Raw genomic sequence first — 16844 nt, 5'->3', positions numbered from 1 at the left:
AAAACATTAACTTTATTCTTCTTTAACCATTCTTTGGTAGAACGACTTGTGTGTTTAGGGTCGTTGTCTTGCTGCATGACCCACTTCCTCTTGAGATTCAGTTCATGAACAGATGTCCTGACATTCTCCTTTAGAATTTGCTGATATAATTCAGAATTCATTGTTACATCAATGAAGGCAAGTTATCCTGGGCCAGAGGCAGCAAAACAAGCCCAAACTATGATACTACCACCACCATGTTTCACAGATGGGATAAGGTTCTGATGCTGGAATGCAGTGTTTTCCTCTCTCCAAACATAACTCTTCTCATTTAAACCAAAAAGTTCTATTTTGGTCTCATCCATCCACAAAACATTTTTCCAATAGCCTTCTGGTTTGTCCATGTGATCTTTAGCAAACTGCAGAGGGGCAACAAAGTTCTTCTTGGAGAGCACCGGCTTTCTCTTTGCAACCCTGCCATGCACACCATTGTTGTTCAGTGTTCTCTTGATGGTGGACTCATGAACATTAACGTTTATGACCTTGCAGACTATTACACGTCTTCCTCTTGGAGTGATCTTTGTTTGTCTCCACTCCACGGGAGGCCAATAATGGTCCTGAATTTTACTCCATTTGTACACAATCTGTCTGACTGTGGATTGGTGGAGTCCAAACTATTTAGGGATGGTTTTGTAACCTTTTTCAGCCCGATGAGCATCAACAACCCTTTTTCTAAATTCCTCAGAAATCTCCTTTGTTCGTACCATGATACACTTCCGCAAACATGCGTTGTGAAGATCAGACTTTGATAGTTCTTTAAATAAAACAGGGCGCTCACTCACACCTGATCATCATCCCATTGATTGAAAACACCTGACTCACTTTAATCCTAGACGTTCACATACTTTTGCCACTCACAGATATGTAATCTTGGATCAATAAATAACTGACCAAATATAATATTTTTGTCTCATTTGTGTAATTGGGATCTCTTGGTCTACTTTTAGGACTTGTGTGAAAATCTGATGATGTTTTGGCTCATATTTATGTACATATTTATTTTTTAAAGGGTTCGCAAACATTCAAGCACCACTGTAAGCTTGAACCAGTCTGGCCATTCTCTTCTGACCTCTCTCATCGACAAAGCGTTTTTGCCTGCAGAACCTACGCTCACTGGATGTTTAGTTTTGTGTTGTTTTTCGCACTATTCTGTCTAATGACTGCTGTGTGAGAAACAGATGACCAGCAGTTTCTAAAATACTCATACCAGCCCATCAGGCACCAACAACCATGCCATGGTGAAAGTCACTGAGATGACATTTTTTGCCCATTCTGATGTTTGACATGAACATTAACTGAAGCTCTTGACCTGTAGCTGTAACATTTTGTGCATTGCCCTGCTGCCGTTAAATAATTGCATGAAATTTGTGTGCGTGTGTGTATGTGTGTGTGTGTGTGTGTGTGTGTACATTTATTCACTTGGTAGACAATTGTATCCAAACTGACTTAGGATTGGAGTAAGACAGGGTAAAATCCTTACACGCAGCTGATCCGTTGGAGGTTAACAGCTTGGCTCAGCAGCCCCGAAGGTGGTTTTTATGGCAGTTGTACGATTTTAAACTCACTAGATGAACAAGGTTCTTAGCACTAGCTAAACACACTGTGAATACAACTTTGTAAAGATTTCCAATCCTATTAGACATCATCGTCACAATTAAGTCTCATACGTCTCTAACTTCCTGTTCAGTCTAGAGAAGTGAGCCTTCACACACCAGACACGGCACACTACTGCCCATATGTCCTTCCCAAAACAGTTCTTTGTAAGTTGCAAGCTGTGTATGACTAAGAAGGAGAGTAATGGGGACTCTGTCTGCATGGCTTTGTATGTGTGTGTGTGTGTGTGTGTGAGAGAGAGAGAGAGAATCTGTCAGAAGCCTGCTGGTGACACTCTTGTTATAGACCACCTGTTCCATCTGCCTCACACTCCGTCGTCATGTTCCTGGAGTGGGAAAACGGAAATACATTGCTTCTTTCACATTGTGCTGTTCGAAAGCGTCGCCTTCGTGCTTGATTTTCTTGTCAGGAAGAGAAACTAAGCACTCCAATATTTAAAAAAAATTCAAATAAATTTGCGTCTTGTAAAAGCCGTATGTCCCCATGTGCCGGTCTGGTTTTATTGTATTTATTCCAGAGCATCCATCATCATGAATAAATTCTTCACAGTGACTGTAAATTTCCAACTTGTTGGCTTGCTGTTTCACATCATGTATATTTATATCTACACTTTTTTTTTTAGTGTAGAGAAGCATGGGCTATGCTTAAAAAAAAACATATCAGTAAAATGTATAGTAAAATATCAAACATTTCGCTGATTGTGTGGTGACTGGGAAAACCTTTCACGTGGTGAGATTTTGACATTTTTGCCTGCAGACGCTCTGGAACTGAAATATGGTGCTCTTTTGAGAAGGAAAGTGAAAAGGGAGAAAGGTTTCATTTGGATTCCAGCACAGAAGAACCTAAGACAATCTGACAGCCGGTATCCTATAATCCTAGACTACTTAGCTCGTTAATTTAGCAATTACCAGCACAATCCATCATAATTCTCCAGTCTCATCATTTGTTTTCCAACTCTGAATGTGATTGGTTTTTTAACGAATGCCTCGGTCCTGGAGCCACTTCAACAACTTTCTATTAGACATAATTTTAGACTTTCAGCTGTTTGTGATGAACAAATCCAACAAAAGCAATCGAAATAGTTCAACACGATGAATGCTTCAAGTGGTTTCCCCAAATTCAACTGAAAATGATTTCTCCAGTTTCAGAATGATGCAACCCCTTGAATAGAATCCATCACAACAGCACAAATATGCAAAACTGGTGTTGTCTCAAGCACACCTGATGCAAATCATCAAGGGCTTCATTAATTGCAGCAGGTGTGCATGAGCTGGAACACATGAAATACCTGAACTGGCTAGGGGTAGAAAATGGATGAAATACCTGGACGGGGCAGAAAAAGGAAGCTGTCAACAGCTGCAAGCATGGTGGAGGCTCGGTGATGCTGTGGGGCTGCTTTGCATCCTCTGGCACTGGAAACCTGCAGCGTGTGGAAGGCGAGATGGATTCATTGTTTCAGGAAATCCTAGGAGAAAACATCACACTGTCTGTGAGGAAGCTGAAGCTTGTGTTGAGCTATTTCAATTGCTTTTGTTCGATTTATTCATTGCAAACAGCTGAAAGTCTGTACATTTTGACAATAAACCTGATTTGCAGTGGGGGTTGAATCATTTTGATTGCAACTGTATAAGAAGCCACAGAGCCAGAACTGTCATCTCCTCTTCCCCCACTACATCTCCATCTCTGCATGAGTGCAGAACAAGGGGTGGGGGTGAGAGCGAAATGAATTCCTCTTTACCCTGGTGAAATGTCACAGAGTGCAACTGGTTAGCAGCGACAGTGCTGGCTCCTCACACCTTCTAATTGAAATCCAATGAGGTGTGAAAGAGCCCTTTAAAAAGTCCCAATCAACAGGAACGCCATGCCGCCACCACCGCCGCGCGCTGCGTAATTTCATTTTGACGTCTTTTGCTCGTATTATAGATCTATCGTGGCCAATTATGGCATGAGATTGGGTTTCACAGACCTAGCTGAATTCCAAGGAAAGAGAGGCACTAATCACTCCTACCCGTGCCGAGAGCGGCGGTTAGCTAGTCAAATCATATCAGCGCTTACATCTGGACTGCTTCAGAGAGGACCTCCGGGAATGAGAGCCTGGATGTTAGCGGAAGCTTCACCTGAGATTAGATCTTCACACATGCTACAGACTGCAGGGGATTCAGCTTCAAGCAGCATATTTATAGGGTGCCATGAAGAGGAACAGCAGCAAACTCTGGGCCTCATTTTATTCATGTTTCCAGCAATGTTGTGTGTAAATGTTTTTGTAGGTCAAACAGAACAAAAATAATCCCTGCTAGAGATACAAAAGTTTCAGTAATGCTGATTGGGGGTGGGAGGAGGGTATCATGGTGTCTTAGTTGTTAGCATGTTTGCCTTGCACCTATGGGGTTGAGGGTTCAAATCCCACCTCCACCCTGTGTGCTCATAGCTTGCACGTTCTCCCTGTGCCTTCAGGGCTTCCTCCGGATACACTGGTTTCCCCCCAGTCCAAAGAGGTACGTTGAGTGGCTTTTCCCAATTGTCCATAGTGAGTGAATGTGTGTGTGATGGGTTTGCACCCCATCCAGAGTGTCCCTCGCCTTGTCCCCCAAGTTCCCTGGGATAGGGTCCAGGCTCCCCGTGACCTTGTGCAGGATAAGTACTGTCGTATGACTCACTGGTTTACATTTAGTGACACCCAAAAACGTCATTAATATGAAACGACTTAGTTTCATGACTTATTTTTATTAAATTTGTGGGCCATTTCAATAAATATGTGATTTAAGCCTACTTCATATGACAGGTTGCTTGTAGTTTGTCCCTTGTGGATGTGTACTGTCCAACATTCTGATGAGAATCATTATATATATATAATTTACAGTTGCCTGTAAAGCTCAGTAGAAAATACAAATTAAATAATGCACTAATCAGCGTGAAAATTGTCTGTTTGACTTACATGTTATGTGCTCGGCTTCGTACTAGATTCGCTGGCAGATTAGCAAAGCAAGACAACTCTACTAGCTACATTACATACACTCAACAGAGGCACCGGCAACCTCTGCTACTTCCTTCCAAGCTTATCGGCTGTTGATTAGTTGCTTGCTAGTGTGAACGTCGGGTAACTCATACCAATTAAAATCATTTGAAGCCGATCAATTATTTTTTTTTGCAGAAATTCACACAAACTCTCATAGTATAGGAGCTTTCAGAAATTCAAAATTTCTCGTAGAAATGCTCCTGCGAATGATTTACAAATAAAAATCCATTCATATCCAGCTTGATAAACGAGGTGCTATACACTACACTGAATGCACAATGTACTTTAGTGGAGATCATTTTTGGATGTGTAGCACAGGCTCCTGTTTCTCCACTCGTTCTTGTTGTTGACTCACAATGGCGTGCGGTTCCTAGCTTGTTTTGTCCCCATGAAATATTCAGTCACTGTGTGCGACTCGGCTTTATTTACTCCATGTAAATAAACCCACAGGGCGACATCTCCATACATCACTGATTAGTGTGTGCGTGCAAAAAGTGCCTGGCTGTGATTTAACTCTACAGCATTTGGCTGACTGAATGGATCTTGTCTCGTCACACAGCGCAGTAGTGTTATAATGTTCATTCAGCATGAGGAGAAGAAGATGCGAATGACGTCTATAGTTCAGAGGCTCTGGGAAAGAGAACGAGAAGCACATTCTGAGGGTACTTTCGTATGTGATTTCTCTCTCTCTCTCTCTCTCTCTCTCTCTCTCTCTCTCTCAAATGCCAGTGCAAGTTTTACAAGTGGCCACAAGGTGTGCAGAATGTGTTCACATTTAAAGGTAAAAAGGTACTACTGTTTGTTTGTTTGTTTGTTTGTTTTCATTAAAGTGCAAGTGTGTTGTTTTTTTTTACTTCTCAACTAATCACAAATTGTGTGGAGGGGGGGGGGGGCAAGCTTGGGTGTTTATCATTTTGTATTCATGCTTGTTTATGGATTCAGCTCATTCATTTACATAACACTCAGCTTTTTGTGTTTTGTTTTGTTGTACTTCCTGACAAATCAGATCACAAGTTTTTTTTTTTTTTTTTTTTTTTTTTTTGTTTGTTTTTTTTGGGGGGGGGGGGGCTTTGTGATTGGGCAAGCGACACAAAACAACTTGTGCAATATAGACAAAGTGACAGTATAAAAGTCTTATTAGTAGGCAAAAATCAAGATATGTACAACATGTTGAATCAAAAATTTCGCTGCCAGTATTCCAAACTGGCAATATAATTAAAGTGGCTTTTTATTACTCAGTAATTGTTCCCCACTTTTCCCACAGTTATATTTTTCCCACTGCATACAGTCAAGTCACACAAGCAGCTCAAATTCTCTTGAGCTACAGCGAACATAAACAATGTCCTGATCAACCGGAGTTAAACCAAACTTTAACCGATACTAGCTAGAACTGATAAGAGAGTCGTTATGGTTACAGCGTGTCACATGAGCTGGCCAGCTCTTTAGCTTGGAAAACAGATTAGCGTGAAACCAGACTGATTAAACACAAAGACTCATCACTGGTAACAGCAAGCTCTTGAGATGAGTCAAAGAGTGATGCCACTGCAATGAGTGACCCTGAGTATGATCTATTTAAACCCAGGATATTATTTACTTAAATCTCAGAATAGTAGTGCTGATCAAGCATCTGATTTTGTGGTCGAGATCGATATGAAGAGCGGACGCAATCTGATCTAACATGTCAGCCTGGCTATTCTGAGATTCTAATGGTTCCATATTAAAGTACATTTGAGTAAGGTAAATTTGGTTACACAATAAATTAAATGTTTTGGGTTTTTTTGTAATTCAATTTGCTTTCCAGTTCAGTAGTAGACGGAAACTGTTCGTAAGTGTAATATAGTCCATTAGACAACCTCTATGACGTTACAAGCAGCTCAAAAACAATTTGCTAGCATATCCGATTCGAGCAGGGAACATTTCTGCAGTCTGGACGAAGAAACACACCTCACTAACCTGACATGGTCATGCAAGGCTGGCCATTTCTCTCCACAGAGGTCATCTTGAGACTGGATTCTTGCAGCTCCCTCCTGGTAGGTCTTCTCCTCCTCTGCATGCCATTCGAACCCCTGAAACTGATCTAGAATGGAGCTGCAAGAATCTTCCCAAGTTTCCTAAAGTCACCCCATTGCTGTGTTTTCTTCTCTGGCTTCCTTAGCTGCTGTGTCAGATTTAAAAGAGTGATGTTCACCTATAAAGCCAAAATCAGTCCCGCATCTACCTGAAGGTACTTTTCAAACCATGTTCTGCACCATGTTCCCTTTGAGTCTCTTGCATGGCTTGACTCGACGCACCATCCATCAAGATCCAAGAAAGACGTGCATCAAGACTTGCGCTTCCAGCGTTGGGGGTTTTTTAGACCTGCCTTTGTCCTGTGTGTTTTCCTCCGCCAGTCCAAAGACATGAGTTGTAGGCTGATTGGCATTTCCAACTTGTCCGTAGTGTACGAATGGGTGTGCGATTGTGCCCTGTGATGGGTTGGCACCCCAGGGTGTCCCCCCGCCTTGTGTCCCGGGTCCCCTGGGATAGGCTCCAGGCTCCTTGTGACCCTGTGTAGGATAAGTGGTATGGAACATGGATGGATGGATGTTGTACAGTTTTATCCATTTATGATTTAGAATAATTTATGCAATTATTTAATTATTTAATTGAATAATGCTGTGGAAGGTTCGTGAAACATGTTTTCTAGGTATCACTTATCATCATAGCAGCTATAAAGAGTCGTTCAATCACCAGCCATGCTTTTTCTTTCTTGAAGTTCTTGAAGACCAAAAAAACACAGCTTGTCATATCACAAAACTGATAATAATTTGTTTCGATTTCTAGATTCATTTTGAGTTAAATTCGTTTTAATATATTTTTAAGGTTATAATACTAACGAACGCCTTAATTTTTCAATACCAATTCTTTTTAAGTAAGGTGCCTACTTCACAGAGTTGCTCTCACTACCATAATCCTCTGTGCAGGTTTTTCATTGTCTCTGTAGTAAATGAATTTGAAATTCTAGGGGAAAAAATTCACTGCTGATGTGAATGCACCATTACTGCGCACCAACGTACCATTGCCTGTCTATTCTCGCTGCTTATTTGGATTGTCTTCATGGCTCTGTTTATTGGTTTTGACTCATTGTGTGATTACGGATTGACAACTTTTAATAAAAACCGTCAGTGACTGTATCTAACCACGCTCATGCATTTAGTCACTGCGCAATGCAAAGCTTCAGTGTTAAGATCGGATCCCTGTTTCCTGTACAACGTCTGTTTTACTTATCAGACTCGGAGTAATATTCTGACCACAATTGCTTGCTATTCCAAACATGAATAGAGTCTTTTGAGAGGGTTTATTCCTTTTTTGTTTTATTATCCTAATCAGTAAGCAGCTACATTTGCTGACTGTAATGTTCCCATGGAGAGGAAGCTCGATAAACTAATTAATAAGATGTTCAAGCCATATCAAACATTTCCAAGCAGGCAGAAGCTGTAACTGATACGATTGTGTTTGTGAGGCAATAATCAGCCGAGCGTTTCGCAATTAATTCAATGAGATTTCCACCAAAATGGAACATTTCAAATAAAGGTTGCATTAGGCGCTCCGCTGCACTCCATAGATTGCCATTTTGCGAGTGGAGTGTGCTAACGCTATAGGCTGAATTCAGCTCCCGTTAGTGGCAGATCAATCGGGTGAGCGTCAGGCGAAAACATAACAGCCGCGTCACTACGAGATCTTCCCCCTGAGAGAACGCAGGCAAGATAAAGATGGGGTAGGATTTATGGCTCTTGGCAGTAACTGGCTTTTTGTATTCTAATGCTTGTAATGACAATTCATTTTATTAGACTGGTAATGTGATTAAACACACTGTTGAGACACAAGGTTTGATAGTAAATTCACAGTTCCTCAGCGTGTGATGGTGTGACAGATCCACCATAAAAGTCAAGGACCTGATGGGTGACAACAAATATATGGTGACCCTGAAGGCTCGGAATTCACCACAGCCCCATCCCTTAGTGGTTAGCACGTTCGCCTCACACCTCCAGGGTCGGGGGTTCGATTCCCACCGTGGCCCTGTGTGTGTGGAGTTTGCATGTTCTCCCCGTGCTGTGGGGGTTTCCTCCGGGTACTCCGGTTTCCTCCCCCAGTCCAAAGACATGCGTGGTAGGCTGATTGGCGTGTCCAAAGTGTCCGTAGTGTATGAATGGGTGTGTGAGTGTGTATGTGATTGTGCCCTGCGATGGATTGGCACCCTGTCCAGGGTGTACCCCGCCTTGTGCCCCATGCTCCCTGGGATAGACTCCAGGTTCCCCGTGACCCTGAAAAGGATAAGTGGTATAGAAGATGGATGGATGGATGGATGGATGAAGATTTAAAAGTTTTTAAGTAAGGAGAAACACTTTTCAGGGGGCACGGTGACTTTGTGGTTAGTACACTTGCCTAGCACCTCCAGGGTTGGGGGTGTGAATCCACCTTGTGCCCTGTGTGTGCAGAGTTTGCATGTTCTCCCTGTGCTTGAGGGTTTCCTCCAAGAACTCCGGTTTCCTCCCCCAGTTCAAAGACATGCGTTATAGGCTGATTGTGATTGTGCCCTGTCCAGGGTGTCCCGCCTTGTGCCCAGAGGTCCTTGGGATAGGCGTCAGGCTCCCCATGACCTTGTGTAGGATAATTGGTACAGGAAATGGATGGATGGTGAAACACTTTTCTTCATGTGCATTGATAAAATGTCACCACACTGTATTCCTATTACAATGGAATAAATACATCCACACGTACAGACAGTAAACAGACTCAAACACTCCCGCTATAGAATAAGAACAAACACACACACTGAGAAGAAGCGGACTCTTTTCCCGGGTGCAGTGAGGTGGTACAGCACCCTGTGTGTGTGTTTATTGAACAGAGCTTAGCTGGAGGCAGATGTCTGTGGGATTGCTGTGTCTCCTGCGTGGCACTTTGACACACAGCGAATGCAGAGAGGCTCAGAGACGCACAGATGGTGGAAATCTGAGGCGGTTTGATCAGGCACCGCGGCAGGTAGCAACGCTACAGGTGCTGCAAGCACATGGGGAGAGATTTGTCCTGTGTCTCGTTCTCTCTCTCTCTCTCGCTCGCTCTCTCAATTACTTGTTTTCTTTTCAACTCGGCTTGCTTGTCCTGATTAAAGAAAGAAACAAAAGTTCTCACTCTTCCTTTCTTCCATCTTTCCTCTTTCGCTTGTGAGTACCTGAGGTTGCCTTGCCTTCTGCTGTCGCTCCTCATCCAGACTCCATTTCACACCCACAGCTGGAAAACAAGCCCAACAGGCAAGTCTGAGTTAAGATTCCCATTTCCCTAGTTCTCAGCCATATGAGGTCGTAGGAGTGTGACAGGCTCAGCCGGAGCATGGCGTCCTAGTCACAGCCCTGCTGTCTGTGCATTAAAAAGGTGAGTAAACAGCCAGCTCTCAGACATGCGCTTGATCGATGCAGATGGACGAGAGTGTGATCGATCCAGGCCGTGCAACTTACATCCATTATGGAACTTGGAACTTGACTTGTAGATGACCTGAGGTGGCTCCAGCGTACACAATATCATCTGATAGTGGTAAGAATAGATAGCACTGAAATGACCTAAGCCCTTGAGCCCTAGGTTAATATCTAAAACTAGTGCAGAAGTGAAAGCCAGTCTATATCATAACACAACCAACTAAAAGTTCTCAAGCACAGTTTTTCCTCTCAGACACTCGAGGTCACTGTTATACCCCCACCAGCGTAGATAAAATACACCTACGGTTTTAACAGTTCTGAGGAAGACACATCAACTGGCTGTGACCTGCCAGAGTGAAAGATTTTTAAATGGATATATACAGTATATACAAAGAGCAAGTGCTAACAAAGAACCAGGCAGCAGAACCAGCGATTTTTTTAAAATCTATTTTTAGCGCCAATATTCATAGCTGTTTGATATTTGACTATCGTTGTCAAGTCCAAGACCAAAGCTAGCCAAAATTGAGTCAAGATCTAAGTCCAGTCTTAAAGTCAAGGCCTTAATGAGTCTAAATTAGTCAAGATTGAGACTGAAATATGTCAAATCCTATTCGAGACTCAGCTCTCATTCAACTAGTTGGACGATTAGGTTTTCTACAGGAAGGAATTACTTCTTGTCAAAAGAAAAGACAAAATGAAATTGTATTTTAACAAAATCTCAGTTGAGACCAAGATCATATTTAGCAAGACCAATGACAAAGACAGAGACAAGTCAAATACAAAAGTTAATATGTCCGAGACAAGTCCAAGTCGATACGGAAAACATCGAGACCGTACTAGAGTCCTATAGCCCCATTTACTCCTGCTCATTTCTTGAACCTTGTATCTAGATTGTATTTTGATAAGATTTTAACCACCATAATCTTTTTTTTTTTTTTTTTTTTTTTACGTTGTGCTATTCCATTATAGATTTGCTAAATTCCATTTTTTTATTTCACAAAACTTTTCTTCCACCCCATTGGTACATTGTTTATTAGTTGGTCTTATTTCTCTAGTTTCACAAGAGATTGACAAGCACTGATGCTGTAAAGAAAATGGTGAAATATCATCTTGTTGGCCGGATGGCTGTATTGAGGGGTCATTTTAGACCATCTCTATAAGTCCATTATATGCTCATCATGAGTTAACTGGTGTAACTCAACACATCCTATACCTGTACACAAGCAAATAAATCAGGTTTTATAGTGACATGGGATGTGTTAGAGGGGAAGTGCCTGCACTGCTTTTCTTCACAGCTCCTTTTGAAACTGCATGTGCGAATCTCTTGAGCTGCGCCTTTGGGCCAGGTCTTGGAGATAAATCCTGCCTTTGATTTGGGTTGTGAGCAGTGAGGGCACTGTACCTGTTTGATCCTGGTAGCTGCACAGTTTGAGACATGGTCCTTCCCCTCCAGCTGACAGACTCTGTATCAAAGTCACTACGCAGGAGCCGAGGGTCTGCGGGTAGCTGGTGAAGCGGATGCTGTCTTCTCCGGACCTGCTGAGTGGCACTTGTCCACGTATTAAGTTGACTTGATGTCAGCAAATTATTGTGTTGCACTGGTGTATTTTGCTGTGGTGACTTTGAAGCCACTGAATGTTTGAAACAGTCTCTCTCTCTCTCTCTGAAGTTCTGCTTCTAATGTAACATTTCAGCATGCATAAAATCTGCTCCTCTGTGATCTTTACACATGTGACGGGTGATACCAAGGTGTTTAGCAACTGCTTCCCATTCCCCAAAGTAGATGTGGTCAGTGATATAAATGATGATCCAGTAGCAAAATGGCAGGAGACAAAGGCTTAAAAGGATTAACAGAATTTCCTACAGATGAGGAGCCCACTCTTCATACATCACTTAACAATGCAAGAGAAGATGCTACATGCCAGATTTACTAATCATAATAAACAAATAACGAATTCTGTTTAGTTCATTGAGCATGCATGTGAACTTGATTAGTAGAACTGGATTGTTATGTCTTAGATATGTTGTCTGACATATACTGTCTGAGATAACTTTCTAAGATAACTGAGATAACTGTCTGAGATCCCTGTGATAACTATCTGATACTTGATATAGCTGTCTGAGATACCCATGATAATGTTTGAGATACCTGTGATAACTGAGAATTGTCTGGGATAACTGTCTAAAATACCTGCGATTGTCTGAGATACCTGAGGTAACTGTGTCTGAGATAACTGTCTGAAATAGCTGAAATAACTGCCTTTATGCACCGAGATTGGATGGGATTCCTCGAATATGTTATTATATTATGCACTGTAGAAGGTGAAATGCCCAAAATCCTACCGATTTCTCTTTGGGGAATGTTGTTGGATTATTTGCTGATGTATCTGTTGACAGATTGGTGAGCCTCGACCCATCCTTGCTCTTGAAGAACTAAGCCTTTTTTGGAGGTTCCTTATATACTCTGATTAGACGATTACCTCACCTGTTTCACATCACCTTCTTATTTCAACTTCTCACATTGCTATTAGTCCTAAATTGCCCCTGTCCCAACTTTTTTTGGAACGTGTCGCATGCATCAATTTCAAAATAAACTTTTCTCTTCAAAAAAATATGCAGTTGATTAGGTAAAACATCAAATACCTGAGATGACTGTCTGAAATACATGAGATAGCTGTCTGAGAACTGTCTTATGTAACTGAGATACCTGTCTGAGATAACTGTCTAAGGTAACCGAGAAAGCTGTCAGATAACTGTCTAAGGTAACCGAGATACCTGTCTGAGATAACTGTCTAAGGTAACCGAGAAAGCTGTCTGAGATAACTGTCTAAGGTAACCGAGATACCTGTCTGAGATAACTGTCTAAGGTAACCGAGAAAGCTGTCTGAGATAACTGTCTAAGGTAACCGAGAAAGCTGTCTGAGATAACTGTCTAAGGTAACCGAGATACCTGTCTGAGATAACTGTCTAAGGTAACCAAGAAAGCTGTCTGAGATAACTGTCTAAGGTAACCGAGATACCTGTCTGAGATAACTGTCTAAGGTAACCGAGATACCTGTCTGAGATAACTGTCTAAGGTAACCGAGATACCTGTCTGAGATAACTGTCTAAGGTAACCGAGATACCTGTCTGAGATAACTGTCTAAGGTAACCGAGATACCTGTCTGAGATAACTGTCTAAGGTAACCGTGATACCTGTCTGAGATAACTTTCTAAGGTAACCGAGATACCTGTCTGAGATAACTGTCTAAGGTAACCGAGATACCGGTCTGAGATAACTGTCTAAGGTAACCGAGATACCTGTCTGAGATAACTGTCTAAGGAAACCGAGATACCTGTCTGAGATAACTGTCTAAGGTAACCAAGAACGCTGTCTGAGATAACTGTCTAAGGTAACCGAGATACCTGTCTGAGATAACTGTCTAAGGTAACCGAGATACCTGTCTGAGATAACTGTCTAAGGTAACCGAGAAAGCTGTCTGAGATAACTGTCTAAGGTAACCGAGATACCTCTGTGAGATAACTGTCTAAGGTAACTGAGATACCTGTCTGAGATAACTGTCTAAGGTAACCGAGATACCTGTCTGAGATAACTGTCTAAGGTAACCGAGAAAGCTGTCTGAGATAATTGTCTAAGGTAACCGAGAAAGCTGTCTGAGATAACTGTCTAAGGTAACCGAGATACCTGTCTGAGATAACTGTCTAAGGTAACCGAGAAAGCTGTCTGAGATAATTGTCTAAGGTAACCGAGAAAGCTGTCTGAGATAACTGTCTAAGGTAACCGAGATACCTGTCTGAGATAACTGTCTAAGGTAACCGAGAAAGCTGTATGAGGTAACTGAGGATACTGTCTGAAATAAGACAGATAACTGTCTGATATAACTGAGAGAACTGTCTGTGATCATTTTGAGATACCTGAGGTACCTAAGTGTTGCCCATAGTTTGCTTCAATTTTTTCTCAATCATAAGAGAAAAAAAATTTGGCACCTATTTTCTACTAATCTATATTATTAAATTATCTATTACTGAATAGATAAACTGAGATTGATAAGATGTATTTCAATTTCCATTTTAGATAACCCATTTTATATATATATATATATATATATATATATATATATATATATATATATATATATATATATATATATAATGTCTAGAGAGAGAAAGAGAGAGAAAGAGAGTAATGGTGACAGTGGTGGATCAAGCGGCAACCTCAAAGGGACTTGCTGATGGTGCCAGACTGAAGAAAGAAGGCCGGCCTATCCCTGAGGTGGTGAATAAAGATATTCTTCCTGTCTACGCTTCACACAAGCCCGGTCTTCAAAGATATGGCCGCAATAAAGACTGCTCTCATAGAAATACCATCAAGGCTTGGACAGCTCTTCATCATTCATGTCTTTTATTAGGAGACTCAGGGTCACAATAGTTTCTTAGTGGCTCTGTTCTGATGAGGAAATGTCAGAATGCCAGCGCTATCCTAATGCTAGCACTAAGAGTGTTAAATGAGCAAACAGGGCAGCGCTGTTAATGGAGATCTGCATTCATACAGTGTTTAATTGAATTCCTACTCTAACACACCTGGTCTAGGCAATCTGGCTCTCAAGAAACGCACAACTGCATCTGAGGGGTGTGAGAAATGAACTTTAAGACCTGAAAGACGTTTTTAAGAACAATACAAGGAGCTAGGCTGTCCATCAAACAAGGGGGTGGGGTCATAAACAACAACGATGGATTGGGAAAAGACATGGGAAAGCTAAAGTTTTGTCACTGTCCATTGAATAACATACTGCCAGTTTGACTGAGACAAAAACATTGCTGTAGCCTCATAGAAGGAAGATATTATGCATACTGCAGAAGTGCATTGTCTAATAGGAAACATTCATTGACAACTAATTCGCAGATTTTGGATTTTTCTTAGAGCTTGTTTTAAACAAGATGGTTGAATGGCTCTCATATAAAAAAAACCTTTGAATTATTTCTGTCTTATTTTTCTTCTCCTTTAAAACAAATCCAAGCCCATTTGCAATTTGGACCATTAAGATTCCCCACTTAGATTGTATGCTATTTTGTATAATGTGCAAAACTTATCATTGCAAACTAGATCTAGGATGTTTGGCCTATTTTTACAAAATTGCTTTCAAACTACTCAGCAGAGTCTGAACCTCAATAATTATCAAAAACTTTCGAGATTTGTAAACGGCATATTTGCCACATCCCAATAAGTCACATATCACATCATTTATTTTCTGCATTCGTCCTTCAGTTCAAAAACATGTAGATATGTTAGAGAACAGAAACAATGAAGCATTCATTTTCTCTCATACTCGGTTAATAAAATAGTTTTTTTTCCTAGTTAAAAGCTGCTTGATAGAAAAAAAAGCACAATGACCCACCTCACTATACAACATGTAATTGCACTAAAAGATTCAATATGACCCATTAAAATAATATGTTCGAGGAGAGGGCCTCAGACATGTTTCAAGGCTTTCCACCCCCATTTACTCACACGTCACTATCGGCCAATCACTGTATAGATGCTTGGGTAGTTTAGAAGCTTTGGCTTAGAAACGTGATTTTTTTTTGAACTGCTGGATTCCGCCTCATCTGGAGTGCCTTTCTGATGCTTCAAAGGTGTCAGAAGCCTGTTCGAGCAAAAGCTTAAATCATTCATTCATTCCTTCATTTATCTTCAGGTAACTTCTTTATCCTGGTCAGGGTCATGATGGATCCGTAGCCTATCGCAGGAATACTGGATAGGAACACATCCTGTGTGGGATGCAAGTCCAGTCCATCGCCGGGCAAAACATTCACACGCTTAGTTATTTATCTGCCAGTAGATTGATTGGCATGTTTTCGGGAGGTGGAAAGAAAAATGGAGAACCCTGAGGAAACCCCAACTGACATCAGGAGAACATGTGAAACATCACAAAGAGCAAAGTTACCACTTCCTCTTGTTTGCTATGGTTTTGCAGTACTTGAAATGTTGGTTGTTATTCCCACTTTGTCTATGTCTAAAGTTATCAAGGACTGTATAATTCTGATTACCTGGCTCAGGTACAATAACAGCTGGAATAGAGTAACCCTGGGCACAGTAATGGCCTTGGATACAACCAGAGAGTTTTGTTCCAATATAACAATTTGGCTTTGAATTAAAAAAGAATGGAAAGGCACACAAAGACACGAGCATAACACTGGACGTTTCACCAATAAAAACCAATAGACGGTCCCATCCTGCTGCCGACTACGGTACCTTCTGTGGAGGTAAACACCATGCTGTAGATTTTTTAACTGATTTCTCAACGTGCATAGAAAACAAAGCTGAACAGCAGGCTCCTGCAGATTCAGATATTAATTACTATGCGCATATGGAAAAACATCAAGTCAAAACAGGCATTGAAAAGGTCCTCAAGTCCTTGAGGGTGCATGAGTTTAAAAACAACAAACATTTGGGACCGAGCACTGCCCTGAACTCGATGAACTCAAATACTCATCACTCAAATTCTTGTGCAGATGTGTTGCATTGAACAGTGGAATTTTGTTGTTGTTGTTGTTGTTGTTGTTGTTGTTGTTTTCCATGTGGAGATAAATTAATTTTACAGTCAGTCACCCGGCAATTATGGATTTAACTAATTAACCAATTATACTCAGTTTAATCAGCTATTTTACAGGTTGTGTTCCACTCACGCTACATTAATGCTGCTCAGTGACAAGTTAATTTA

This window comes from Ictalurus furcatus, chromosome 24 (genome assembly GCF_023375685.1).
Source record: "Ictalurus furcatus strain D&B chromosome 24, Billie_1.0, whole genome shotgun sequence".
Classification (NCBI taxonomy): Eukaryota; Metazoa; Chordata; class Actinopteri; order Siluriformes; family Ictaluridae; genus Ictalurus; species Ictalurus furcatus.
The sequence above is the reverse complement of the archived record's forward strand: the minus strand, read 5'-3'. Positions refer to the sequence as shown.